This window comes from Arvicanthis niloticus, chromosome 3 (genome assembly GCF_011762505.2).
Source record: "Arvicanthis niloticus isolate mArvNil1 chromosome 3, mArvNil1.pat.X, whole genome shotgun sequence".
NCBI classification, from domain to species: Eukaryota; Metazoa; Chordata; class Mammalia; order Rodentia; family Muridae; genus Arvicanthis; species Arvicanthis niloticus.
This window is the reverse complement of record NC_047660.1, coordinates 101,503,061-101,530,554: the sequence shown is the minus strand read 5'-3', so window position 1 is coordinate 101,530,554 and position 27,494 is coordinate 101,503,061. Positions and strand designations below refer to the sequence as shown.

At 44.0% G+C, this 27,494-nt stretch overlaps 1 protein-coding gene and 1 long non-coding RNA gene across 10 annotated transcripts in view; one reads left to right on the top strand and one right to left on the bottom strand.

The window, feature by feature from the left end:
- The window catches only part of Thrb (thyroid hormone receptor beta), a 327,549-nt gene extending 326,283 nt beyond the window's left edge, over positions 1-1,266 (bottom strand). For 3 of the 5 annotated variants that reach the window (XM_076931598.1, XM_076931603.1, XM_076931594.1), the window contains exon 1: positions 608-747. The gene's annotated coding sequence lies outside the window, so the exon portion shown is untranslated. Of the gene's footprint in view, positions 1-607; positions 748-1,033 lie in introns of those variants that run through there. The other 2 variants (XM_076931599.1, XM_076931596.1) reach the window with 1 other exon arrangement.
- On the top strand, positions 14-26,770 carry LOC143441785 (uncharacterized). 5 transcript variants are annotated; one of them, XR_013109465.1, is made up of 4 exons: positions 14-144; positions 519-711; positions 8,268-8,486; positions 26,427-26,770. It is a non-coding gene; the product is annotated as an uncharacterized LOC143441785 (long non-coding RNA). The 5 variants fall into 5 exon arrangements; XR_013109464.1 differs by lacking the exon at positions 14-144 and adding an exon at positions 26,193-26,283 and having other exon boundaries at positions 575-711; XR_013109462.1 differs by lacking the exon at positions 14-144 and adding an exon at positions 26,128-26,283 and having other exon boundaries at positions 575-711.
- The last annotated feature ends 724 nt before the right edge of the window (positions 26,771-27,494 follow it).

The following is a 27,494-nucleotide window of genomic DNA, read 5'->3' as shown; positions in this document are numbered from 1 at the left end:
TGCCCTGCGCACCTGCCGCCTAGGTGCAAGTGTCCCCCGCTACGACCTCGCGGTAACGGCGCCTTGTGCGCCACCCTCTCCGAGGTCACATAGCTGCGGGTCTGGTGGCCGCGCGTCCACCCACCCAACTGCAGGAGAGCAGAGGTTCTAGTTGAGCCATCATTCCTGTAGTTGAAGAGTCAGGAGTGTGACTGGGGGTGGGGTGGGGTGGGGGTATGAATGACAGGAGATAGAGGGGATCTCCAGGAGCACAACGCTCCGAGTCGCCCTACAGGCGCGACAGGTGTCACTGCGCTCCTCCTTTCGCCCCCAAACCACTTGTGGTGCGCGTGGGACCACGGGGCGCTCAGATCCTCCTGTGGCTCTGGCCGCTCTGGACCCCCCCCCCCCCCACACCAATGGACATTGCCTTGCTTGCCCTAAATGAGAAGTGGCCCCCTCACACACCTCACTGTGTTCGGGGTTGGTTCCACAAGTTGGATTTAAAGGGACACCTCGTTATTTCGCCTCTGTCCTAGAAATATAAATATAAAACCGGAAAACAAAAACAATCTCCACCCTGGAAGGGTTCTGTCCTTGCAAGTATACCGCGCCGAAATGTCCGTACCTCAAGCTCCGAAGGTCAAGCACTCATGTTGGGAGAAAACACAGCGGGCGACTGTGTGCTGCTCCAGATGACCCAGGCCGGCTCCCAGCTGCGCCTCTCAGGAGGTAGGTTTTATTAGAAAAATGCAGAGTGCTCACAGAACACGCAGCCAGTGGGAAGTTACAGTTGCGACAAAACTACTTTGATTAAGGAACGAAAACAATTATGTTCTTATGAACACTGTTAAAAAAACACCTTGAAATTCCCTTTCTTCAGTATACTCGTGTAACACGGTAGGGTATACTGAGCCTGGCTATCTTAACGTAGGGAATGATGTCTAGATTATGTTAAAGAGTTTTACTAGATTTCCCACGGGTGATAAGGTTTTTTTCCCTGGCGTTACTTGGGCAGTCCACAGGGAAGGAGAAGGGAGAAAGGCCAACACACCTCCAGTCACAGCACTAACAACTGTGGCGAATCCGAAGCTTTCTGCAGGGCTGAGGAGAGAAAGCTGCTGCAGACAGCAGCTTTGGGGTTAGGACGTTGCCTTTCCCAGCGGCCAGCACAGACTCGGTTTCCCTTTGAATTCTTTGCAAGAAATCCGTGTTTTATTCCTCACCCGGAATGAAGCCTCACTAAGAACTTGCCGGCTCTAGAGCGAGGGTTGTTTTGCAGGCGAGTTCCTGGGCTTTGCTCCAAAGCTGCCTTGGGATGTTTTGGTTGGTTTGGAGAAAAGCTTCTCAGTTCCTAACCAGACAGCCCCCTGGTGGCTGCGAGGAAAAGCCAGGCTGGGCCCAGGTCTTATAGGGGGCCAAGCCTTGTGGTGAACAGCTCTGAAATAAGGTTAGCAGGGGGAATTCAAGAGACCCCTGAGAAGCCTGGAGTCCCGGGACGTTTTAGCTCTGAACTTTGTTTTTCTTAAATTCGTTCTCAAGAAAGACACATACTAAAAATGAATTATAACAACAACAACAAAACTTTATTCAGACTGTTTTGTCTGATTTCATTTTGCCTGGAAAGTGCTGAAACAAGAATCGGTTAAAGTATTAAACAAGTCTCATGACACAACAGTTTACAAGACTGGCTGTGACAGTGTTATATAATCGCAATGCTCAAACAAGGAAATCTGGTAGGATTCCATTTGAACGGCTATTGAGAGAGCCGAGCTGGGTGAGTGGTAGTAAGGGGTTACCGTAAGAGTCTGTTACACAACGAGGCAACACAGGAATTCTCAGTGTCATGGGAACTCTCAGGAAGGTAAAAGATATTGTAACCTGGAAGCACAGGGTCCCAGGTCCCATCGTTGCTGACTTGTGGTGCACAGTTGATTATTTTCGGAACCTAGAATCACAGTCCACAGGCAGCATCCTCCTGAGCCGTCTATGGATCTCAAACTGATGATTTCAGTCAAGGAAGCAGGCCATCTATTTGCATCCTGCAGAACTACTGGGCAAGAAAGAGTGTGAAACATGAAGTCCAACAGGAGTGGACTTGGGTCACAGTGCAGCCAGCCATGTATCTTTATTTAACATGGTAAAATGCAGTATGTTGTGAAGAGCTATTGTGTGTTCTTGTTGAGTTTTAAAAATATTCTCTCTTAATTCCTGCATTTGTGAACACTGCTTGCATTTTTATCTTGATGTGAATGTCTTGCTTGCCTAACTATGCTTTTTTCCTGCCTACTGTGCCCCTGAATCAGAATCCAGTGGGAGAAATAAAGCACAGATTAGAATTGACCAGATATCAAAGATGGTGGTTATGACAAGGAGTGCCATGGGCAATCAGGTGTGGAGTGGGGCTAGCCTCAAAGAGCTCAGACAGAGGAAGTTCTTGAAGGTTTACGGAGCTGTGTATAGATTTCCTGAGGAGGTGGAACATTAAATCATCTGATTAACCCAACAGCCTTCTTTGGAGCCTGCTGCTCGGCCCCATGACCTAGCCCTGGAGAGTCTAAATCTTTATGTTCCCTATGTGAAAGCCCCAGGCATTCTGGCCCATCGCAGCTGCTAAAATTGTTAAGTGGCCCCTAGACTTTCATGACAGAACACTTAGGGAAGATGACAGTTTCAAAACCGGTGGTGGTAGTGAGAAAGACACAAAGTCATCTTTTAGTGTCCCTGGGGTGCCATCCCGGGTGTCCCTCCACAGCTGTTGGGATCTGCAGGTGGCCCAGTTCCATATGTAAAATGGCATAGTGTTTGCATGTAACCAACACTTACCCTCTCTGCCCTGTGTCTCACCTCTAGATTAAATGCTATGCAAATAGGTATTGTGCTGTATTAAAGGATTAACATTAAGGGAAGGAGGTCTGAGCATGCTGAGTACACAGGCAGGGTTTCCGGAATACCTTCAGCCTCGGGGCTTGATTGACTCTACAGATGGGGACCTCAAAAAGGGGATGGCTGACTATAAACTGCCAGGTCAGATAAAGCAGGAGAACAAAAGGAGCCCAGGAGAGGAAGGGTCCAGTAAGACTGGCTTCAGAAGGCAGCTGAGTGAATGACCTGTTGCTGGAAGTCAGAGCTGGGTGCAGTATTATTTGCTAGTCCCAAATGTGAGAAATGAAGTCAGGAAAAATTGTCAGCGTGGTACAAAATTATGTATGTCCTGCTTTCTGCATTATGTCTTTGGGACTGTCATGGCATTTTTATGTGTTTTTTTTTAATATTCTAAGCAAGGACAAAGAAACGGTTTAAATCGTCATTGCACAGTTTACAATTCATGTGTTTTGCCATGTCTTTATCGATCCAGTTTATGAGGTTTTAACTCACCTGTAGCATTGCACTGTGAAGCCATTGCAGCTCATATATGAACATGTGCCTTGTCATGCTGGAGCAGTGGGGACACAGAACAAAGCACCCTCTCTGTACGTTACTTCTTGATGTGTGCTCATTTTATGTGCCAGCACTGGACCTTTGGCATAGTGCTGTGTGAAAGAGACCGGGAAGGCCCTTTCCTTCTGCATCTTCACTTTCAGGCCATCAGTTAGTGAATTCTGGGAAGTAATCGCAAGTAAGGAAATGCATGGAGGCATCCTCAGTTGCTGTTAGCTAGGCTCAAAGCTAGTTCTGGTTGAATGGAGATCATGGCCATTGGCTGTGTCTGTCTTCCTCAGATCTCAATGGAGCTTGTGTACGTCATCCATCTCTGAAATTTGCTCAGGTGGGTCCTGAGCATTCCATGTTCTCAGAACACCAACATTTTACATTTGAAGGACCAGGGAAAATTGTGGGAGACCTGCATTCTCTATTTCCTGTGTGCATGCATGTGGCTCCTTGTACTATTAGATTATAAAATGCAAGTTCAAAGATGAAATTATTAGTGAAGTCGATTTTATGACAGCAGAGTATTCAGTTAAGTGTTAGCCTCCAAAGCCCTAGGTTCACAACCTTTCTAATTCTGGGACCCTTCGTTACATGTTTGCTACATGGGGCCATGTTGTAGTGACACCAACCATAACATTATTTCATTTATACTTCATAACTGTAATCTTGCTAAAATTATGGATACTAATGTAAACAACTGATAAGCAGAATATCTAATGTTCAACCTCCCAGGTGGGTTGTTACCCACAGGTTGAGAACCACTAAGCCCCATGCAAGTACAGCAGTGCAGGTCACATACTCATGGAGCTGACCCTTGAGAAGGACTGGAGCCTATAGATAAAATTCCTTCCTTTGGGGAAATATAAATATCTACCCTTCTCTTTCCTCATAAGGTCCCAACCAGAAACAGAAGCCTGATTCTACCAACATTCACTCTGGGGAGCAAATGGCTTTAGTGGATTTTCTTACAAAGCATAGGTGAGGGGTTACTTACAAAGGTATGGGTTCTCCTCCTGCAACAGGCAGCACCTGAAAAGTCTTTACCATCAGGAATGAGGGATTTCCAATAGCCACACAGAGGGAACCCCTATCTTGTTTTCCCTGGCCAATATACTCTAGCCCTTCCCCAAAGAGGCCATTAAAGTAGCATTGCCTCCAACAAGTGATCAAGAGTGCCTCTATACCCACATCTCAGGCAAAGGTCTTGTGAATCTCCCCATACCCCTGTGAGAGGATGTAAACAGTCAAGAAGCCTAGCCAGGCTAAGCTGTTACAAGGAACACAGCTGAACTCCCATTATGGCTGTTGTTTGGTTTGGAGGAGTCATGTACAATACACACACACACACACACACACACACACACGCACGCACGCACGCACACACACACACACACACACACACACACACATATTGGTAGAAGCCAGGGACATGTAGGTGCAGAAGACACTGCATGTTACTGTGAATAGCATAGAGCATGTAATGTAATTAGTAGTTCATGTTTATTAAATGCATGCTCCAGGTTCTAGCCTAAGTACCTCACAGATCTTTTTAAGATTTCTTAGAAACACAGTAAAACAGTACCACAGAGTCCACTTTCCAGATGGGGAAGCTAATTCTGGAACGCAAAGTAATGTACTCAATCTCAGACCTAGGCACCAGCACAGAATGTATACTGAGTCAGTCCTTCTACTTGTACACAGGGGAGGAAGTCATGGCACAGGCGTGTGGGGCAGAAAGTGAAAATCACTAAAACATGTCCCTAGCTCTTAGACATGTGACAGAACAGTAACCAAAACAAAACATAAAAACATGCATGCGACTAGTTAGAGAACTGCCATGCACATTTTCACCCTTTGTACCCCAGCTGGATGCAGAAGATACTACTACTACTAAGCTGTGGCTGGAAGGTCCCTCACTCACCACGAGGAGACAAAACAGTCTCCCCAACCTGTACTGTTCCATGATTGACCAACCAGCTTCTTTTGTGTAAAGTTACTGAGACATTGAAGTGTATTGATTGCTTTTGTGGTACATAGTGTTACCTTACACTGTAACCAGGCCAAACTCCACCGAAGTGTAAATCATCTCTTCACAAATACAGTGAAAATAGATGGACTTTAGTGTGTCAGGGCAGATTAGAGAAAGTAAAAGATTAGGCTCCAAAACTTCAGAGACATGAGTTTAGTGATCTGAAGTGGACACATGGTAAAATACCTCAATGATATTGTTCGATTCAGTGTTTGTATTTCCGTGCCACTGCATTATCAGCAGCCAGAACAACAGAGAATGCAATCCCAGCAAAATGGGGAATCTCTCCTTCTCTGCCATCCTTGGCCCCTTCTAGAGATGGTCACTGTTGGCTTCTGTGATTACTGATTAGTTTTATCAGAACTTGAACTTCACTTAAATATTATCAGAAGGTATGTTACTTCTTATATCTGCTTTCTTTCATTTAATGTAACATTTTAAGATATATCCACTTAATTATGTGGATTTGAAAATTCTACATTAAATTTCTGTTCCATATTCTACCATACAACAAGACCACAATTTGTCTATTTAATTTTAAGTTGATGAGTTTTTGGTGTTTTCCAGTTTGTAGTTATTACAAATAAGTCAGCTGTTTATGTTCTTAAATAATTATATGGATGCTTGAACTCATATTTTCTCTGGCACATGCTTAGGCATAAAATTGTTGGCCATATGTCAAATCTGGGTTATTCTATTAGCATAGTATAAATAGTATACAGTAATTATATATAATAATATGTATTATTTAATATACAAGACTTGAATAAATGATTAGTGATTATATATAACAATTGTTTTGATGATACTTCTTGAGGATCCAGAATAATTGAGCAACTAGAGGATGCTCAAATAACACCTGCTGGTTTCAGTTCATTCTTAAAGCTATCATAATAAAATATTCAAAATCAGATGAAGTCTATCTAGAATATTGTCTAGCATTACAAACATGCTCCAGTCAAAATTTAAAACTACTATTAATTACAAGGTCCATCTGCAGCTGCAGGGAACCAACTACACACTTAAAGCCTGTGTGAAAATGAAGGCGCTAAGACAATTCCATCACTCTACCATTGTGGAGAAATTGGCAGTCGGTCCATTACTGGGGTAGCCACTGATCAGCTTCCATATTACAGAAAATACCCCCACCCCCATACACACACACCAACACATACCAACACACACACACAGACACACACACACACACAAACCACACATACACATACACCAAACACCACAACCCCACATTCACACAAGCAGTCTCAATTAAACTCTGGTCATAATACAAAAGACATGACAGTGGGAAAATTTATTGGAATGAAGGTGCAGAGGCAAGGGATACAAGAGGGAAACAGTGAAAACTACCAAAATACATCATCTACAGGTATTGAACTGACAAAGAATTAAAAAAATTAACAAGAAGGTTCTGGTTGATTAAGGTACATCAAGTAAAGAGTGAGTGAGAAAGTAAGGTAAGAAAAACAAGACATTTTAAAACGAAACCTTCGTTTTTGGCTAGTTGGAAGACAGTGTATGAAGAACTAAACAATTGGCAGTATTGGTAATGGATTCTTTTGGAAGCTCTCAGGTCTTTGGGGCATCATCTTCAAAGGAGTTAACTCACTTCTGAGATATATATGCAAGATTGCCCTGACACACTTTCTAGCTTCTGTTTCCCTGTGTGGTTTCTCCCAAATCCCAAACCATGTGATAAACCCAAAGGGACCTCCCGGAGACCAGATCACCTCCAAAATTCTGAGCTAAACAAGCATCATTTTTTTTTGTGCAAGTAACTCAGCCTCTGGTATTTTGCTACAACAATGGGAAGTAGACTAAAACAAAATACAAAATGGAAATACTTTTTAAATATTCAGGAGAAACATCCTTTCTGTTTCGGAAGGGAATGAAGCAGGTCTTACTCATTTTCCCCGATCAAGCCAATCCTCCAGCTATAACAACAAGGATAATACGATTCGTATGATTACCAGCTATGCTCAAATCCTTAAAATCCCTGAGTGAGCCGTATCAGGAATGACACTCATAAATTCAATTTTACTTGCTTTCAGCAGTTTGGATGGAATTCTCCATTGAGGGCAATGTGGGATTTTCTGAAATCTACTTTCCTATGCGATCCCTGTCTTTTACAATAAAACCAGCTGCATCCTCACTGTGTAAAGCCCTAGACACTGAGCATCTACAAACAGCTGTAGAATATATTTTAGGAGAACCAGAAAGAACACAATTGGGGGGCTCACATCCAGAGCGAGTGGAAGCAGGCCTGAGTTTCCATAGTGCACAGATTTAGAGCAGAGAATGTCACAGTGGTGCATGCAGGCCATGGGCTGGCTAAGCTTTGCACTCATCATCTGTGTCTAAATCATCACATGACTCAGGGCTATTCTTCAGCTTCTCCAGGTACTTCACCTGGGTGTAAGGGTGGAAATAACTCTGCCTCATTCAGGGCCACAGGGAGCCTGTCCTCACAGTCGGGTAATGGTGCCCAGTACCAGGCCCACAGCAAAGTTGTATTTAAGGGGAGAAACATCATGGTATTTGAAAATGTTGAAAAACAGCAAAGGTAAAAGCTACCTGAGGAAGTGTCCAGGATGAGTACTTCCCAGAGACAAGAGGTTTATTTGCTTATAGTGGTTAAGATCTGGTGAGGCCTTTGGCACATGACGTCACCAAGGAGGAAGTACATGTCGGAGTGAGCACACGAGACAGAAATCCAGAGAAGTCGGAGGCATGTCTGCACCCCCTCCGTACCCCTCTCTCTGACAATGTCAAAAGCATTAATTCCTCTTAATGACCCAGTCACTTCCCACAGGTCCAACCCTGACTGTTTTCACTGGCTCCCAACATAGCTGCAAGAGAAAGCTACATTCCAGATAACAAGATGTGGAGAAGACACCATTCCCAAAACATGGCAGCCCTTTCCACTCCTTCATAGAATTAAGCGGAATCTTCCAAGAGGCTTCTGATTGCATCTGGTCCCAGCAAAGAATTTCACTGTAACACTCACAGAGGGCATCTGAGGTTTGTGCAGGTGGGTGTAGGAGGAGTTGTGATGTGGTCTGGAGGAAAACTGTTGTCCCATCCTGACAGATTGATGTTCATCTTCACTATAATACAATGTAGCAATAAATAGGCTGAGGCTAAGCCAGAGAACGTAGAACACACCTGTGTACAGTGCAGTGTGGCAAGGTGGGCACCCTGGCTATATAGGATTGTTGACAGCCATACAGGCTTGACAGCGAAGCCTTAATCTATCCACACAACAATCATTTCTGCAGTGTAGGGAACCAGGGGACAATTTGGGAAGATTAACATTGATAAAGTAAATTCATCTTTCTCTTTATAGAAATTTGAGTGAAACGAGATAGAAAGGCTTTATAAAGTATATTTAGCATTTGGGAAGGTGAGGCTGAAGGATCCACATGCATTTCAGACCAGTTTGGTCTAGACTAAACGGACCGCTGACAGACATTCTTTGGCATGGTGAAAAGACAGGATGCAGAAATATATACACATTATTTTTATCCAGTTATATCTGGAAAGGGTCTAATTGAACACTATCCCAATGTTTCCACAAAAAGAAGGGAAAACTAAGTTTGAAAGCATACTATCTGAGGTCATAAACATCTCAGAAAGTGACCCATAGGTATGAGTGAAACAAGATGTTTTTGTAAAGAAAAAGATGCACACTTACCAGGAGTCACTTACACACTTACAGTGCTATTACATGGCAATTTACACAAAACAGTGAAGCAAAAACACATCGATAACTCATGCCACACATGGCGCCCCAAGAATACATCACTCTCAAGGTGGTGTAGCCTCTTCCCTGTTAAAGACATCTGAACTCAGCCAGTGTATTTAAATTTGTGATTCTCTGGCTTCTTCTACCTCATCCACAATGGCTTTCTATTTATCCCCAAGGGAACATTGGATGGTAAACAGTTTATCACCTCTAGAAAACACCAGCAGCCAAAACATCTAATCAGTTTGAAAGGACTTGAAGAGTGGTGGTTTTCTCAGGTTGAACGTGCCAACAAGTAGTGTGTCCATACCATTATGGTCCGTCTTGGGAAGTCTGAGTACATAAAGGACTATAATGCGGGCCATCTGAGTGATAATTGACAGAGCTTGACCCATGCTTAGTGAGAATAATGTTTACCTCAGAAATACAGTTAGTGAATGAGTCCAGGTCACCAGGACCACAGGTGGTTCTAGCCCAGCCTTGGTGGAACAGACTCATGGCTGTGGCAAGTTAGTGTCAATCAGACAGCTCTTCAAAGCAATGAATACATTGCCATATGGGTTCCCACCACACAAGGAAGGAAAGAAGATGTGGAAGAAAGCAGGAAAGGAGAGAGAGAGAGAGAGAGAGAGAGAGAGAGAGAGAGAGAGAGAGAGAGAGATCCCTTTAAAACGTTTTCAAGTTAAAACCATTGCAACAGCAAATGAACCACCAGGTTTATAACAGGAATGCTTTGTATACAAAGACGTGTGTGTGTGTGTGTGTGTGTGTGTGTGTGTGTGTAAGACTAACATTGAGCATACCATATTTAATTGAACAATCAATCTATTCAAATTTAATATGTAGTGCTATGCCATTTTCCTTTTTCACATATCACAATGTTTTCCTAAGTTACTGCTTGGAAATGAATACAGTAGCCCTGCAATGTGAGTGACAGCTGAGTGGTGGTGGGATCTTCCTACAGCATAGGGCGTAGTAGCTGGGTGCCAATGATATGCTGGCTTTCCTCTTGTAGAACATAAGTACACCTGAGACCATGTAGCTGAGCCCACAAGTAGTTCTGTAGTTTCTGCATGGGTCCCCACACTATTGTGGATCTATAGTTCCTATCAAGTTGGGTCATCTTCTCCCCACTCACCTTTGTTCATCTAAGCAGCAATCTAAGAACGTGTTGAAAGATCTTGGGCAGGGGTGAAAGCTGATGGATGGGCCTTGGAGTCAACCTGCCTCTGTCTTGGCAACAGAGAGCAGAACTGCCAAGGCAATCATGTACCTATGCTGGGCTGCATGCCACAGTCTTAGAGCAGACCTCCAGGGGCCAATGAAGTTTAGCTTGCAATGGCCTCCGTGTCTACCACAACCTACATCCCAGTCTTCCTATTCACTCTTCAGTATGGCCGCCAGATTTCTTTTGTTGTTGTTTTTATAGAGTTTCCTTTATTTTTGAGCTTATAATGTAATTACATCATTGCTCCACTTCCTTTTCTATCCTCAGACCTTCTCTTGTTCTCTTTCAAGTTTATAGCCTCTTTATTCATTTCTTGTTGTTATGTGTGTGTGTGTGTGTGTGTGTGTGTGTGTGTGTACATAAGTAGGTGTATATTCCTAAATAAAATTCACTCTAAGTAATATGTTACTTATATGTATATTTTCAGGGCTGGCAACTTGGTATTGAATAACAATTTGATTTATCTTCACTGGGGAAGACTCTTTCCCATGCTTTCAGCATTCCTTAATTGCCTGCAGCTCTCTGTGTAGGGCTGAGGCCACAGTCTTTTCTTACCCAAGTTGACATGTATACTTGTTTTTGAGCTTGTTCAGCTCATGTTTAGGCATCTATGTTGATGAAGTATTATGGACTTGCTATATCTTAACAGCCATGAGGAATGGTAATGAGATATATGTACATATTTACAGAGCTGGTATCTATGGGGCAAAGCCCAGGTGTGTGTATAACGAACCTCCAGCAGATTCTGGTGCACACTGGAGTATGGAACCTGCTGCTCTGTGTGGGTGCTGAGATTGACCTGGGTTGTAATGCCCAGCCTTCCTCTGCACCTAACTGAATGATGATGGCAACAATGAGAACTCCAACAGATGACCTCACCTGCGTATCGATCACATTGTGAGCTCGGTTGTTGCGCTAAGCATGGAAGGCATCACATCGGGTCATTATCATTAGAATCCCAAAGTACTGGTATTCCACACAAATCTTGTGATTTGTGTGGAATAGTGAGGCTGGAAAGCAGCTTGGTTAAGGTCAGTTTTGAACTTGCAGAGTGGTAACAATGACCTATGTCCTGTAAACAATCACACAGATACGCACACGCACAACACACAGACATGTAAACACAGAGTCTTATACATGCACATAGACACACCCTATACATCCTACTTACAGGTCATGGCAGGTTACTTTCCAGAATTGAAAAGAAAAAGCTGAGAGGTATCTCTATTGCCTCCTTACCTCTACTTTGTAAAACTGTCTCTGTCAGGAGGCCGAATCTGAAAACATCTCCCTTTACCACCTTCTCAGCAGCCACCCATGCACTCCTGAGCATCAGTCTTTCCCTGCATTGCTGCATTATTGCAGCACCAGTCTTATGCTGAATATTTGCTGCCTGCAGAGTCCCAGGCTTTCCCCTAACACCTGCTAAGCTAGAACCTACATTTAGCAGCATCCCCAGGGAATCCCCTGCTGAGCTAGAACCTTCATTTACAGCATCCCCAGGAATCCCAGACGCACTGAAATCTCAGAAGCACTGGCTCCTTAGACCTACTCTTCCATCTTACCGCAGGAGATCCAAAGAAATTGAATCTGGCTGTTCAAGGTTACAAATCCAGTTAAATTAGAACTGCCTTCAGTCATGTGCCACAGAAATAATGCTAACTAGGATCACGGGGAATATTTTATATTCCGGACATTGTTCAAATCACCTCAAAGTGCAAGTGCAAATCATCCAAGTTGCATCCCACAGCTGCATGCATTCCAGGATAGCTATGCATGTGTTCCAACAGATTTGTAGACTACAACATTATGTCATATCATCAAAAGGTTGGACACATCTGGACTAAGATTAATCCATACCCAGACAGTTCAGTAATATCACTACTTCTATATTTGTTTTCTGAGGGAGAGGCTAAGATCTGAGAGAGTATTGAAAGATTTGGAACCAGGAGAAGGATATTGGGCTCTCCAAAGCTCACAGAAGATGACAGAGTGGAAAGTGTTTAGGATCAGTCACGAGAGCTGTAAGTTGCATGCACTGAATCCATGTACATTCTTGAAAACTCAGCTCAGAAGCAGTTATTTCAGGCAGAAGCCTCACATTTCTGTCAGCACACATCTGAGATGCAGCTCAGGAGTAAATTGGAAAGATCCATGTTATCTACCAGTTTAATCACAAAAGTTCTGCTTGCACAGCACCTTTAAAAATGTGTGTGACTGGTTCAGAGTAAATAAGTCTCCTTACAAGTTGATGTGACTCCCGTCACACCACACACACACACACACACACACACACACACACACACACACACACACGGCAAAAATAGTATGGGAAAAGCCCAGGTCTGTAAGAACACTCAAATGTAGTTTGGCAGTTTTTATTTAAATTTGAGGTCACCATTAAGCCCAATGAGAACAGTCCAAGTTTACAACTGCCAGTCCTTACACAGCCTTCATAATGGGGCTCATGGATATGACAATCAACTGAAAATACTTTTTCTTGGGTCACTGTAGAACTTGGAGTAAGTAAATACTTCAGAAATTGTTGTTCTGAAGATCATAATATGGTTATGCAGGTGTGGGCACCCCAAGGATAAATGCTCCGAACTTTCTTTATATCTGTAAACAAGCTTAGTCTAATCCGTCGTGAGGACCTCTATAGCATGTATACACATCTGATCACACACATACACATATGCACACAGACACACACATCTCACACCCATTGCACATACACACACTCACACACATACCTCATATATACACACTCACACACAGGCATACACACATACCACAAACACACATGTTCACACTCACATGAACACTCACACCACACATACACAGACACACATACTAACACGAACACTCTTACACACTCACGTGAACACTCATGCAATGCTCTCTCTCTCTCTCTCACACACACACACACACACACACACACACACACTATTTCTAACCATTTTCTACTAAAATCCAAGGTCCTCAAAGTAAGACACATACTTCCAATTCTAATTTCTTTTATGATGCTCACATACATTGTTAATTAACACTTGCTAAATATCATACATAAAAACAAATATCTGGAATTTTGGCCATGAACTTTATCTAATGGGAAATTAAAAAGATTTGTGAGTTTTGGGGGACTATCATTTTCAATCTCTTCATTTTGTGATTTGTTTTTAAAGAGCTGGATGTAACGCCATATAGTTTTCAGATTTTATTTCTTTGGTACAAAAAAAAAAAAAAGCAAAATGAATGAATTGTGATTGAGTCATGGAACCCAGTCCCTTGCATATGTAATAGGGCTTCTAAATTACTGCACAAACACAGCTGCAGGTTTTCAATCTAAAGTCCTCAAAAAGCACACGGCTGGCAGCGTATTTGTAGATCAGAATTTAAGTGCGCTATTATGAGCTGTGAGAGACAGTCATCCGCCTTATTGAAATCTTTGGGCAATGGGTTAAATAGAGTGAGTCACGTTTCTAATCTATGCCCAAGCCTGAACAAGCAAGTTGAACTCATATCCCCAAAGCTGCTTTCGGAACAGACTCTCAATGTGCAGTCCAGGCTGACTTTGCATTCACGAGTCTCCTGCCCAATGCCCATCACTGGAATTTCACAGACTATGGTATGCTGCATAGCAAGTCCGTGTATTGCCTGAATTGGAGGAAGAAAGATATCCCCAAGGAATCTTGATTTCTAAAATTAATTTAGTTGGAAACATGACTGATGATTCAATCAATGGCAATATAAAACTGTGTACTTGAAGTCATCTGTTAAGAATATTTAAGAAGTCCTTAATACAATTAGCTATTTACTAATGGAAATAGAATCCTAGTTCACGCCTGCACTTAGGAATCCTATCAGTCAGTGAAATCAGGCAACCTATCTGAAATGAAATGGAAACAATCACAGTACCTTTATGTTAATTCAATTCATTTAAAGAAAACTGGCATTAGAATCAAAAGTGTCTTTTGACACCCCTCTCACAGCGCTATATACATCTGAGAAAACAGCAGTCAAACTGCATTATTTCAAACGACCTGTTGTGTACTCTGTGGCAGTTCACATAAGAAGCACCCCCTTCAGCCTCATGCATTTGAATGCTTGGTGACCAGCTAGTGGCCCTGTGTGGAAAGGTTCAGAAGGTATGCCTTGCTGGAGGAAGTAGTCACATCACTGGAGGTGAGCTCTGAAGGCTTTCAGCTTCACTCCATTTCCAGTTTGCTCTGTCTCTGCATCTTGATTGCAGCAAAGGATTTGCTTTCTCAATTCCTGCTCCTGCTGCCATGCCTCCCCTCCATGATGGGCTCCTCTCCCTTCTAAAACTGTAAGCTAGAATAAACTCTTTCTTCTGTACATTCTGGTGGCATTTCATCACCGCAATGGGAAAGTAACTAACACAGAAGTTGGTACCATTGACTGGACTGATACTGCAAAGAACCTGTGCTGAAAGGAATGTGGAAATCCTGTGCCCATAGATTCCTGTGTGAATGATTGGGCCATAGGGTATGGCACTATTAGGAGGTGTGGCCTTGCTGAAGTAGGTGTGGCCTTGTTGGAGGAAATATGTCATTATAGGAGCAGGCTTTGAGGTCTTGTATGCTTGAGCTGTGCCAAGTGAGGCCCACAGTCTCCTTGTGCTGCCTGTGGATCAAGCTATAGAATTCTCAGCTACTTTTCCAGCACCATGTCTGCCTGCACAATTTCCCTGTTGCCCTGTTTTCCTGCCATGACAATTATGAACTAAATGCCCCAACTAAATAGTTTCCTTCATAAGAATTCCTTCATAAGATACTGTGGCCATAGTATCTCTTTACAGAAATAAAACTGTAGCTCAGACAAACTCGACCATGTTGTATTTGGGAGGAATGTGGAAGACTTTGGACTAGAAAATTAGTTGAATGCTAAATGCAAAGCCTTTCTAATAGAAGCCTGGCAAACAGTAGTAGTGAGAGCAAAGCTGGCTGCAGAGGCCCAGCTCAAAAGGTTTCAGAGGGCATCAAGGATTCAACAACTAATCTAGAAGCCATTCAGATAATATCTTGGGCAAGAATCTGGCAGTTTTCTGCCAGTGTTCTGAAAACTTGCATGAGACTCAATTAAAAACTAATGAACTAATCTCCATGGTGGAGAACTGTCAAAAATTCATAATGTTGCCTTTTGTGGCTTGGTTATCATTGATCTCCACCATGCAGGTCTACAATGAGAAGGAAGACATGGAACAGAAAGAAATACAATGTACAGTTTGGAGAAAAAGACAACACTAGAAAGCTTAATGTTATTGGCAACATATGTGCTGAAAGAGAGGTAGTAACCATCAAGATCAGCCGATACTGAGAGTCCTTCTTCTCTGTACCGCAACAGAGGGAAGGGTGCCCATCCGGACAAGTGCCTAGCTTTTGGAAGTGAACTTTTTTTCTGGTAGAACTCTAACATCTAGAAACCTTTGCTAATGTGGTCAGAGTATGTGAGGATCCATCTCAACTGGCAGCCACACTTGTCAGTGTCATCTGTGTGGTACTGATGTAGAGACAAGAATGATGCTAAAATGGGGGCGCTGTGGATTCTTCCTCTTGGGTTTCAGGAAGCCACTGATGCCAGGGAATATTACCTTGTAATGTTATGTAAGGCTATGGGCAGCCATTGTGTGAAGCTATAAAGGTGAATCCTGGGTTTCAGTGGAGACTCTATGATGTTTGAGATGCCAAAACCATGAGACATCTGCCCAATAGGAATGGAACCAGACCAAGAAAGCGATACGTGCTGTAGGCAGCAAAGCTGTGGGTCAGAGCTATCTACCCATTAAAGTACTGAACCACAGTCACAGAGCTACAGGATTTGCTGTTTATTCTGCTGGATTTTGGTCTTGCTATGACCCAGTGTTTCTTTACTATGCCCCCATTCCTCTATTTTAAAATGGTAATATATTTTGTATAATATATATATGTTCAAAGTATATGATTTGTGTTTTGATTTTACAAGGGGCTACAGGTAAGAGATTATCTTTTGCCTCAGAAGAGACTTGGGACATTTGTTTTTTTCTTTTTTTTGGTTTTTTTGAGAAAGAGAACTCACTCTATAGACCAGGCTGGCCTTGAACTCACAGAGATCTACCTGCCTTTGACTCCCAAGTGCTGAGATTAAAAGTATATGCCACCATCACACAGTGAGAGTTGGGACTTTTAAACAGTGTTGAAACTGGGACAGAAAACGACTGTGGGTGTTTAAACTTGTCTTAAATGCATTTTGCATTATGAGATGGTTATAAGCCAATGGAAGCAGTCAATGGCATGTGGTTATTTGAATAAGAAATGTCCCTTATAGGCTTAGGTATTTGAATCCTTGGTCCCAGTTAGTAGAGCTGTTTTGAGAAGTTTCTGAGGTGGGGCCTTGCTGGAGGAGGTGTATCACTTGGTCTGGCCCATACACTCACACCACTTCTACTTCACTTTCTCTACTCTGTGTTTGCTTTAGAAGACATGACCTCTCAGTCTCTTGCTCCTGCCACTATATCTGCTGCTCGCTGCCACTCCTCCCACTATGCTGACTGTTACACCTCTGGAACTGAAATCCAAAATGACCTCTTCCACAGGTTGCCTTTGGTTATGGTATCATCACTACAGAAAAGTAGCTAACACACACTCCCACTTCCACCAAAGGAAGCTCACAGTTCTCCCCCCCCCCCCCTTGTAGGCAGTCAATATGGATTCTTGCCTTCCACCATCATCTTCAGAAATTCAAGCAAAGTAGCAAAGTTAAACCAAATGACTGAAAAATCAATTCACTTGCAACAAAGGGCAGATTGGGAAGTTGGTCCTGCTTGTCACAGTGACAAAACACCTGGCAGAAGCACAGACACAGTCTTGGAGGGTTCAATTCAGGGACTTTGAGAAGAACAGAAAAACAAGGCAGAGGGAGTTTCTAGTTCACTGTAGATGAAAAGTAGGAGGGGTGGTAGACAGGGACCCACTGCCAGAGAATTTCTTCCTACAGCTAGGTCCCATATCTTAGTATCCAAATCCTCTAGACAGCCAACAATTTCTTAGCATATGAGTGTGTCCTAGAAGATTCATATTCAAACTACAACATAGACTTTCTGGCTGAACAAATGTCAGTCTACAATGAAGACTACATTTCTCAACATTACTTGCATCTTCTTTGGGGCATTGGGCATAAATAGGTTACATGGCTACTCCTGGGATGTTCTGTTATGCTTTGTTCCTTAGTTCCATTTTTTTTCTTCTTCCTACTGGTTGGGACATTTCTATACAACCAGAGCTAACACATCCATCTGGGAAGATCTGGGGACTGTGTGGTGCCCAGGACTAGCCACAAAGTAGAAGGATTTAAAGTTTCATGGAAGACAGCCTTCATTCTTAAATTTCAAGAATTTCAGTTGAGGGTTGGAGAGATGGCTCAGCAGTTAGCAGTGATTGGTCTTCCAGAGGTCCTGAGTTCAATTCCAAGCAGCCACATGGTGGCTCACAACCATCTACAATAGAGTCTGATGTCCTCTTCTGGTGTGTCTGAAGATAGTGACAGTATGCTCACATACATAAAATAATTCTTTAAAAAAAAGAAGAAAGAATTTCAAGTGAGAGAAGATAAAATCCCCAAACAACAGAAACTTTTCCCATTATTAAGAAGTGATTAGTTTCTATTTTTCTCTTGCTCCTAGTTGAATTCAATCTCAGTGTAGCTGGATTTTCTTGCTGTACTGAGACCTGGATTTAGACATATTGCATGAAGGGGCAGTTATAAGACCACAGGTGTCTTAGCTTTAAACAAGACATTAAAAAAATATGTAAAAGGGGGGGTAAACAATGCATTCATTTTGGTAAATTACTTCTTTTTTTTCCACTTTGGAAAACCATTTTATTATGAATATATCCCTTATCTTACCATGTAACAGTTTGTCATTGTTGTATTTAAATAAATTAGAAACAACACTTTTCAGTAACAGCTTTATTCTGCTGACCCTACAGATAGATATCATCTACAGTCCTAGAGCCTACAGGTGAGTACTCTCTAGAGAGCCACAGGTTGCATACAGGTAGCTACTACCATCTACAGAGCCAGAGATGGTATAGGTGGATACCATCTGTAGTACAAGATGCTGTGTATTGGTACCATCTACAAAACCAGAGTTTGGAGTCTTTATTATTTGTGAGATTATGCGGCTATACTGAGATGTAAGCATTTGTGAACTGCAATAACACAAGAGCATTCTTTGGCCTATCTGGTTACAAACAGCTGAGACTTTTAGGGTTAAGTATTGACAGGTTAGCTGTCAGTTAACTTATGTCAAGGTCAAGCTATGTCGGACAGCCTTAAACTCAAGATCCTCCTGCCTGGCTTCCCCAGTGCTGAGATTAAAGGTGGGTACCAGCATACCCAGATCTAAAAGTCATTTTTCTTCTCCAAGGATAAAAAATACTGCTATGGATTATTTTGAGTATGAAGAAAAACATGAAAACCTCAGCATGGTCCTATATGCAATAGGTGTGTGATCAACATGCCACAACACCAATCGCTTTGTCAGTTATACCCTGGTGTGAATTTTCCAGGGGCAGGGGGAAGAGAGGCACCAATGTGTAATAAAGGCTTGACAACTCTGTCTTGGAGGGGTCTGCCTTAGCCTTTGAGGTTCCCATATTCTTCACACTGCCAGTTGGATAGATTTCAAATACTAGTTAGAAAGAGTAGGCTCAGAACAGCTCCTGTGAATAGGTGTGACATGTAAGGCTCTTGGCTGTTCAGCAGGATAGGGTTGGAGCACACATATGAGTCAGAACTGGGGTGTCTAGTGGGTGAAAACACATGCTACGATAGTCTGCCTCTATTTTTTTCTTTAAATATTAGGAGTTTCTAATCTTCATTTTGGTGGGATAGACCCCTTGGGGTCACCAAGAGATAAACTATGAAGATGTGCACATGCAAGTTACTTTGCACAGGTTCTTACATGTCTTTCAGTACAGAGTCATGGTGACATGCTGCATAGACAACCTTATGAAAATGAGAGAGCTGATACAGATACACAAGTGTAGTCAGTGGGAACAGGGAAAATGCTCTGAAATGATGCTGTTGGACAGCATCTCCAAGGCTCTCCCCAGATGAACAAGGTAAGCCAACTGTACTACCAGCACTGGGGCAGGGCCAAGGCATCTGGGCTCTTACTAGCCCTGCAGGTGACTCTTCCTGTACTTAAAAGAGTCCCAGATAAGTTTGAGGGTCATTGTCAGGAGGGAAATTGTAGTGTTCTGGAGTGGAAGGTCCTGGCCAACTTAGCTATACCAGGTGAACTAACTGACCTCTAGTAACCTAGGTGCTGCTGGATCTTGTGTGTTGGCTGCTAGGGACACATCGATTCTACTTTCTCCAGGGACCTGCCTGAGATGACCTAGAGGGGGTTTGAAAATTTCCCCAGTGCTTCAAAAATGAGATTAACTATGATCATTCATATTCTTTGTAGAAAAAACTAAACCAGTCTCCAGTGCCAGCACATACATTCTTGTCCATTTTCTTCCTGCCTCCTGCATAGGTTTTCTGTAATTAATTACTTTATTTTGCGATGGTGTCTTTATATTTAGCTCACATTAGTCAAACTTGCTATATACTCAAAACTAGCTTCAAACCCATAATCCTCTAGTCTCAGCCTCACAGAAGCCATGATTATCACCTTGCCCAGCCCACAGGAATCTTAATCATAGGGTCTTTTCTCAGGAAAACTTGATCTGAGATGCCAGGTTTCAAAGTTATACAATTCTGCACTTGCATCTGACTTCTCCTAATTACTCTCTGGCTTTGGGTCACACTGTGCTTCTCTTTCTTGGGGGTGGGTGGGTGTCAGCCGAAGTTATTTACGCCCTCTGCAGGAGGTGCCATGAAACTGCAGTTTTAGTCTCAGGACCTGGAGAGCAGTCCAAACATCCCTTTGATCTTCCCTAACTGGTCCTTTGGCTTTGGGTATCCCAGTGCTTTCTCTTAGGGCAGGCGTCCTCATCAGTGAACTCTAAGAACACGTTCAAATGATGAAGTTATTGGCAAGGTTTGGGGGGAACAGACATAATTATGATGAGCTCTAATTATACTGACAGAGGATAATGTAGAGGCCAGAGGTCCCTGGAGACAGTGCTCCTCCAGGTCAGCAGAGATGGTGCTTCTACGGGGCTTTCCTGGGACTTTCCTGCTCCTGTAATCTCACATCGAACTTGAAAAACTGAAGATTTTGGAATCCCCCCACCTCCAGGTCTAGGCCTTAGTAACATGGGAGAAAAATGTCAGGAGAGAGACATTGTTATAGCGACTTTGTCTGCAACAGCTGCTTGTCTTAAGGCATGCATTCAGCAGTTACCTTCCAGTTCTCTGACCAGTCCAGTCCATTTCAAAAGCCCTCCTCTATTGGTTTAAAACAGTTTCTGTTGCAGCTGGCCCAGGTATCTGCTGGTAAGAACTCTAATGGAACTCCTTCCAGAAGAGCTTAGCTGTGGTGTCCCTGGTCTCTTCCCAGCATGCAAAGCTCTCCACAAAGGCCAGGGAGTTGGGGGTCGGGGTGGGGGGTGGGGTGGGGGGTGGGGGGTGGGGAGTGGGGTGGGGGGTGGGGTGGGTCCACTGGAGTCCTCTCACTTGAGCATGACAGATAAACCATAGCGCTTTTTTTTTTGTTTTGTTTTTTGTTTTTTTTTTGTCTCCTTGGCTGTTCATGGAAGCTGAGCATAGCTTTTCTGCCACCCAGAAATTTCGGTCCAAGGTGTCCAATCCACAGAGATGGTGAAGTGTGAATCAAAAAGTGCAGTAGATTATGGACTCCAGCACCTCAGTTTAAGCTAGGAAGCTGGAAGCTGTCCTGCGATGCGAAATGCATTAGAGCATAAGAATCAGACATCTTCAACCACTGGCAACCACCATGACAGTCCCTGACAGGAAGTTAGCAAGCCGACCTGAAATGCCATCCCAGGTCAAGCTCAGCACATAGGCACTGAGTTCAAAGACTTACAGAGTTAGATAACAGCCTGAGCTCAGTGAGACTGTCTTAAAAACAAACAAACAAACAACAACAAAAAACAACAATTAGTACACTCTAGAGTCTACTTATATAAAGTAGTACAAAATAGAACCAGCCTTGCGGCTCTGCTCTGAGATCTGGTAGGTGAATGAGGTGGGACTGGAGGGTATTGGTTGAGTTATGACTGGCTATGAGGTCCTTTGGACTAGGAGATCAGGCAGCATTCACTCTTGTCAAGCCAGCCCTGTTTACAGGGGCTGCATCGCTGCAATGTTGCAGCAGGGTAGTGGTGTGCTGTAGGCTGCTGGACAGTGGTGGGGCTGCAGAGTCGCAGGGTCGCCAGTGCCCAGGGGGGACTGGCAGGGCTGAGGTGATCTGGGACATCCCTGGAGTCTTCTGGAGGCGTTGGCAGTGGTTTCCACCGCGGGGCTTCTCGTGGGTCGGTGCGGGAAGTTCCCCACAGCTCAGGGTCTGGGAAGGAGAGTGTGGCGGAGGCCAGACCTTGGCATCCGCCTCTGCCAGGAGGAGGGGAGCCCGCTGTCCTTGGGTGACCCTGCACAGGAAGGGCGGGCCGCGGGCGGCGCCGACTGGGCCAGGGGTGGGAGCTGCCCTGGCTGGCGCGGAGGGAGGGCTCGGGGTCTCAATCAGGCCAGAAGAGACCAACTGAGTATCTAGAGCCAGGGCCAAGGGGAAGGCGTTGGGGTGTCTAGGAGTTCAGACAGACGGGAAAGGTGGAGATCCGTAGAGGGGTAGGAAAGTGGGTGTGGAGAGGAGGGGAGGGAGCCGCAGCTCCCTTACAGTTCTTGGTTCCCAGCTAGGCTGTGGGAGGACGCGGATTATAAGAACCTAGAGGAAGGGCTCCGGGGTCTTTGGAACAAGGATCAGAAGGAAAGGGATTTTTTTTTTGAGGGGGCGGGGCTCCAAGAAAGTCTTTGGTGCCAAAGAAGGGGCAACAGGCATTCAGGGGCAGGGGGGAATTTGGAAGTGACACTGAGAATTCGAAAACAGCCAGCAAGGGACACTCTGGGAGGCATCGCCAAATTTGCATAAATACCACTGCCCCTGAACGCCTGTATTACCTACACTGGCACTGGAGACTTTTGATGTCCAGGTCTGATTTAATCTGAGACCCTGCCCTGTTACCTAGAACACTCTGGCTTCTCCTCCAAGGTCACATTTCTCTTTCCTTGGCCCAACACCCCTCCCCCATCCCTGTGCTGGAGAGTACAGGCTAGATTGTGCTTGAGGGTGTCTTGTGGCTCTGTAGTACAATCTCCAAGGCAGGACCAGACCAGACCAGATGGCCACCTAGTTACTCAGTAATGTAAGGAGGGAGTTGACTTGGTTGAAATATCCTGAAACAGTTTTAGTTTTCTTCCTTTAACTTCGGTCTCCACTCATTTTCAATTCTTTGGTAATTTCATATACATATAGGATGCATTTAGCTCACAATCAACCCCTGCTCCCTTCCCCCACCTTCTCGAGGATTTGGGCGACCATGTTTCCCACATGCTTATGGGTACAGGGAGATTTTTAATATTTTAATGTTAATGTTGATATTTAATACTTAAAGGCTACTGACAACTTCTGTAAGACAGAGGAAGTTAGTAAATGCACCTGCTAAAGCTGGCGCCCACCACCAGCAAAGCAGCACGCAGCGGGGACAGTGTCATTTTCGAACATGAGATAGTATGTAAGGAGGGTGGGGTTTGGGGATATATCTCTTCCATGTCTTTCCATTTTTGTCACATGCTCTTATTTTCACTTGACCAAGGAGACAACTGATTGGAAGAAAGAGGGACAAGAGGGGAAGGAGGGAGAGGAGGAGACAGGAGACATGGAGCAGGAGTGGGATAGGGAGGAGAGAAGAGAAGACAACAAAGGAGATGCATCTTGCACTGTCTAGAAGCTATCATGATAAAACAAAATGAAAAAAATACAAAACAAAAAGACTAGGGTACTTGTGTCATCCCAGGAAACCTGGAACTTTGTTCTGCTGGCCTGATAGTCAGTTGAGCCTAGCTTTCCCACCATTCCTTGGGCAAACTTTAATATTACAATATGACCTAAATGCCAACTTTTCTTTTAAGAAAGGTTTAAAAAATGAAATGTGCTGCTGTTCTTCATGCTTGATGTTTGTCTCTGAAACAGATCAAAAACTCAAGTGACAGCAGATGCTGGCAAGGATGTGGAGAAAGAGGAACACTCCTCCATTGCTGGTGGGATTGCAAGCTGGTACGACCAGTTTGGAAATCAATCTGGAGGTTTCTCAGGAAATTGGAAATAGTTCTACTTGAAGACCCAGCTATACCACTCCTGGATTTATACCCCCCCCAAAAAAAAATGCTCCACCATCCCACAAGGTTACATGCTCCACTAAGTTCATAGCAGCCTTATTCCAATAGTGAGACAGAGTCTTACTCCATAATCCTACAGTCTGGGTTTGCAGTGTGGCCCAGGATAGCCTTGAACTGCTGATGCATCTGCCTCCCTGTCACCCCCACACATGGTGGACTCCCACACCTCTCTCCCTGTCTAAAATGCCCAGACTCCTTGCCTGATGTGACTGCTGCCTCCTGCAGGCTGTGGTTAACTTGTATCTTCTGCAACTGTAGCAGAATGCCAGAGGAAATGGGGGAAGCAGCTGCTGGATTCCTGGGCTGAGATTCTCAAGCTTCTCTTCCCATTTCTCTCTCATTAGCACACAACTTTTAAAAGTTGGCCTGGGCACAGCGACAGTTTCACACATCCATGTGAAAATCCATGCTAATCTCTCCTGCAGGATGTAATTCAATTGAATGACATTCTAATAAAATACTGGCGAGGACACAATCACAGCTTCCCTGTGATGCATAATTAAAATAGCACCGCGGAGCTGCTTACAGCTTCAGATAATGACTTCCTACAGACTGACGGTTATGAAATTTCAGGAGTTCATTCCTGGGTGCTAAAAGAACATTTAAAGCCTCTCTCTCTCTCTCTCTCTCTCTCTCTCTCTCTCTCTCTCTCTCTCTCTCAAAAAGCGAGCTGTGGTCTTAATTTGTTACCACCAGGAATACACTAAAGCTTAGATTTGTTTTCAGATTGGTTTGGGGTAGGTAGTGATTCTTAATTCCTCTCTGCCATTTTAAAATGATTGTCTCGGATCACTGGTTTGAAGACAATTTGAACCTACCTTACATGTCACTGGAGTATTGCCAGCGTGCAGGAGGGGTTTAATTGATGAGTATCAGTTCATATGTGTTTCTGAGTATTCATGCATCTTTGTGTGAAGGAGTATGAGCATCAGAGGTTAACATAATTGTGTGTGTGTGTGTGTGTGTGTGTGTGTGTGTGGTGTACATTTGCACATAGAGGCCAAAGGTAAATGCCAGGTGTTTTGTTCAGTAACTCTCCACTTTACTATCTTAGAGAGAGGGTCTCTCACTGAGCCTAGGGCTTGTTGCATTGAGTATAGTGGCTGCACCCACACCAGAGCTGGTGCCTTAGACCACCTTACCACCTTGACACCCTGGGAGCAGGAATATTTGAAATGTAAATCCTGGTTCTCTGTAAGCTGTGATGATTAGTCAGTGCAGGCTTCAGGAGCACATAGGCTTCAGATGGATAATGGCATAAAGAACTGTTCAAGGAAGGTGTCTTAGCTTGATTCTCATTGCTGTGGAAAAACACCATGACCAAAAGTAGCTTGTGGAGGAAAGAGTTTAACTGAAGCAGAGGCCACGGAGGAGTGCTGCTCACTGGATTGCTCAGTCCAGTTTCTCACAGCATCACCTACCTACTCATGGGTGGGAACACCCATAGTTAGCTGTGCCCTCCCCCATCTGTCATTAATCAGAACAGCACCCTCACACACTTCCCTACAGGCAATCCCATGGAGCATTTTAACCAATCCCATGGTTAAAATGACCACTTCCTAGATAGTGTCTAGGTTTGTGTCAGCCAAGCAGCACAGGTGCTCTGTATACAGTTGGTGCTATTTCTTGGGAACCTGCCTTCTCCTATCTTTGGTTCTCAAGACCTTTGAGCTTATAATCCTTTTTCATCTAGATGGAAGAGGTAAAACAGGATACAGAAGGCAGAAAACTCTTCAAAGACTTGAACCCAAAGTGACAAGTTTGCTTCTTGCTCCTTGTCTCTTTTCTGGAACCCAGATACCCCCATGCCCCCTATTTCTGGTTAGGAAGCCTGAGGTGTGCAGCTGACCAGAAGTGTAGCGGAGGTATCAGAGTGGTACTACAGAGCCAGCAGGCAGATGTGCTGAATGCTCTAGGTAAAGCTCTATAGAGCTAATAGTTAATAGTTCTGATCAAGGCAATAAGGCACATTGTGCAGTTTTTACTCAGTCTTCCCACAAACACTGCCATGCTTTGGATGTGAAGTGACTCCTGTGTTGAAGGCTAGGCCCCCAGCTGATGATGCTCTTGAAAGACGAGTGAGCCACGAGGACTGTTGAAGGCTGACAGATCAAGACTCCTGTCCAGAGAAGTGATGTGGATCACGAGGACAGTTGATTCATAGCAGAATGAGCTATTGGGTGGGGTCTGGGAGGAGGAGGAAGCAGGTCATTGGGACTGTCTTTCTCTTGTTCATATCTGCACTGGTTCTCTGCTCTGTGATGTGACCCATGGTATCTTGACATGGGACTAATGCCTTAAGCCATGAGCCAAACCAAATCTTTTCTCTGGTAGTGGATTTTCTTGGCAGTCTGTCACTGTGATAGAAAGCTGTCCACACAAAGCCTCCTGCTTCACAGAGAAGGAAGCTGAGGTGTTGATACACCTGAAGTTGAACTGAGAGACGGAGAGACAGCCAGCGACACTCTTACAGGATGCTGTTTGCCATGGGTAGGGCTCTGGAGGCATGCTGTGGGTAGGGCTGTGAAGGCTGTGTCTCACTCATAGGATGCTGTGGGTAGGGCTATGGAGGCTTGTGGGGTGGGTAGGGCTAGGGGGGCTTCAACTCACAGGTGTCATCCCTTTTCTTGCAGAGAACAAACTTGGTCCAATTCTTCTGTCCAGAGCTTTCTTTGGAGGTGCTGAGAGAGCTGTGGAAGAATTGGAGAAAAAAGACAAATACTCTTGGACTTGTTCTAAAAACCCTCCACCTTCAAGCCAGGTGAAAAGGCATACTCCTTTAATTCCAGCATTCAGGAGGCTGAAGCAGGAGGATGACAAATCTGAAACCAGTTTGTTCTAAAGAATAAGACTATGTCTGGGAAAACAAAAGCAATAAACCTCCCCAACTCCATTTTTCAGAACCCCTTTCTTTGTTTCTTTGTTTCTTTGTTTGTTTCTTTGTTTCCTTCCTTCCTTCCTTCCTTCCTTCTCTCTCTCTCTTTCTCCCCTCCCACTCTCCTCCCCCTCCCCATCCCTCTCCTCCTCCCCCTCCCCCTCTTTCTTCTTCTTCTTCTTCTTCTTCTTCTTCTTCTTCTTCTTCTTCTTCTTCTTCTTCTTCTTCTTCTTCTTCTTCTTCTTCTTCTTCTTCTTCAACAATGCTGGACTCTGTAAGAGACACTAACTCCTTTTTGAGGCCAGCAGAGTAACCCAAAGCAACTTCTAACAGACTGGCTGGCAAGCAAAGGTAGCAATTGTATTTCAACTTCAGGATCAGTAACACTGGCTTGAACCACAGTGAGTGAAGAGAGGGTGTCGCGGTCGCATCCACGGCATCAACAGCCCTGGGGGCTGGAAATGCAGTTGTGTGTGACTTGAAATTTTCTGTTCTTTTGAAAACCAAGACAGCCCAAGGGAATCCCATATTTGGGACAATATAGCTCCGACTTACACTGTGAAAGGGGGTGATTTTGTAGTGTCATGAGCTGCACTGCATCTCAGGTGCTATGTGCCTACACTCACTGTACATTAATGTCTTAGGTAAAGTGCTCCAGATTCTTTCCTTGTAGAACGAGTGTCCTATGAACAAATTAGCTTGGAATCTTGGAGATTTTCAAACAAAAGCTCTCAAAGCTCATGTAATTGATTGTTTCTTAAAAAAATAAAACAAACAAAGCACTAATGTTATATATTGAAAATAACAAGAGTCTGAACCCCAAATT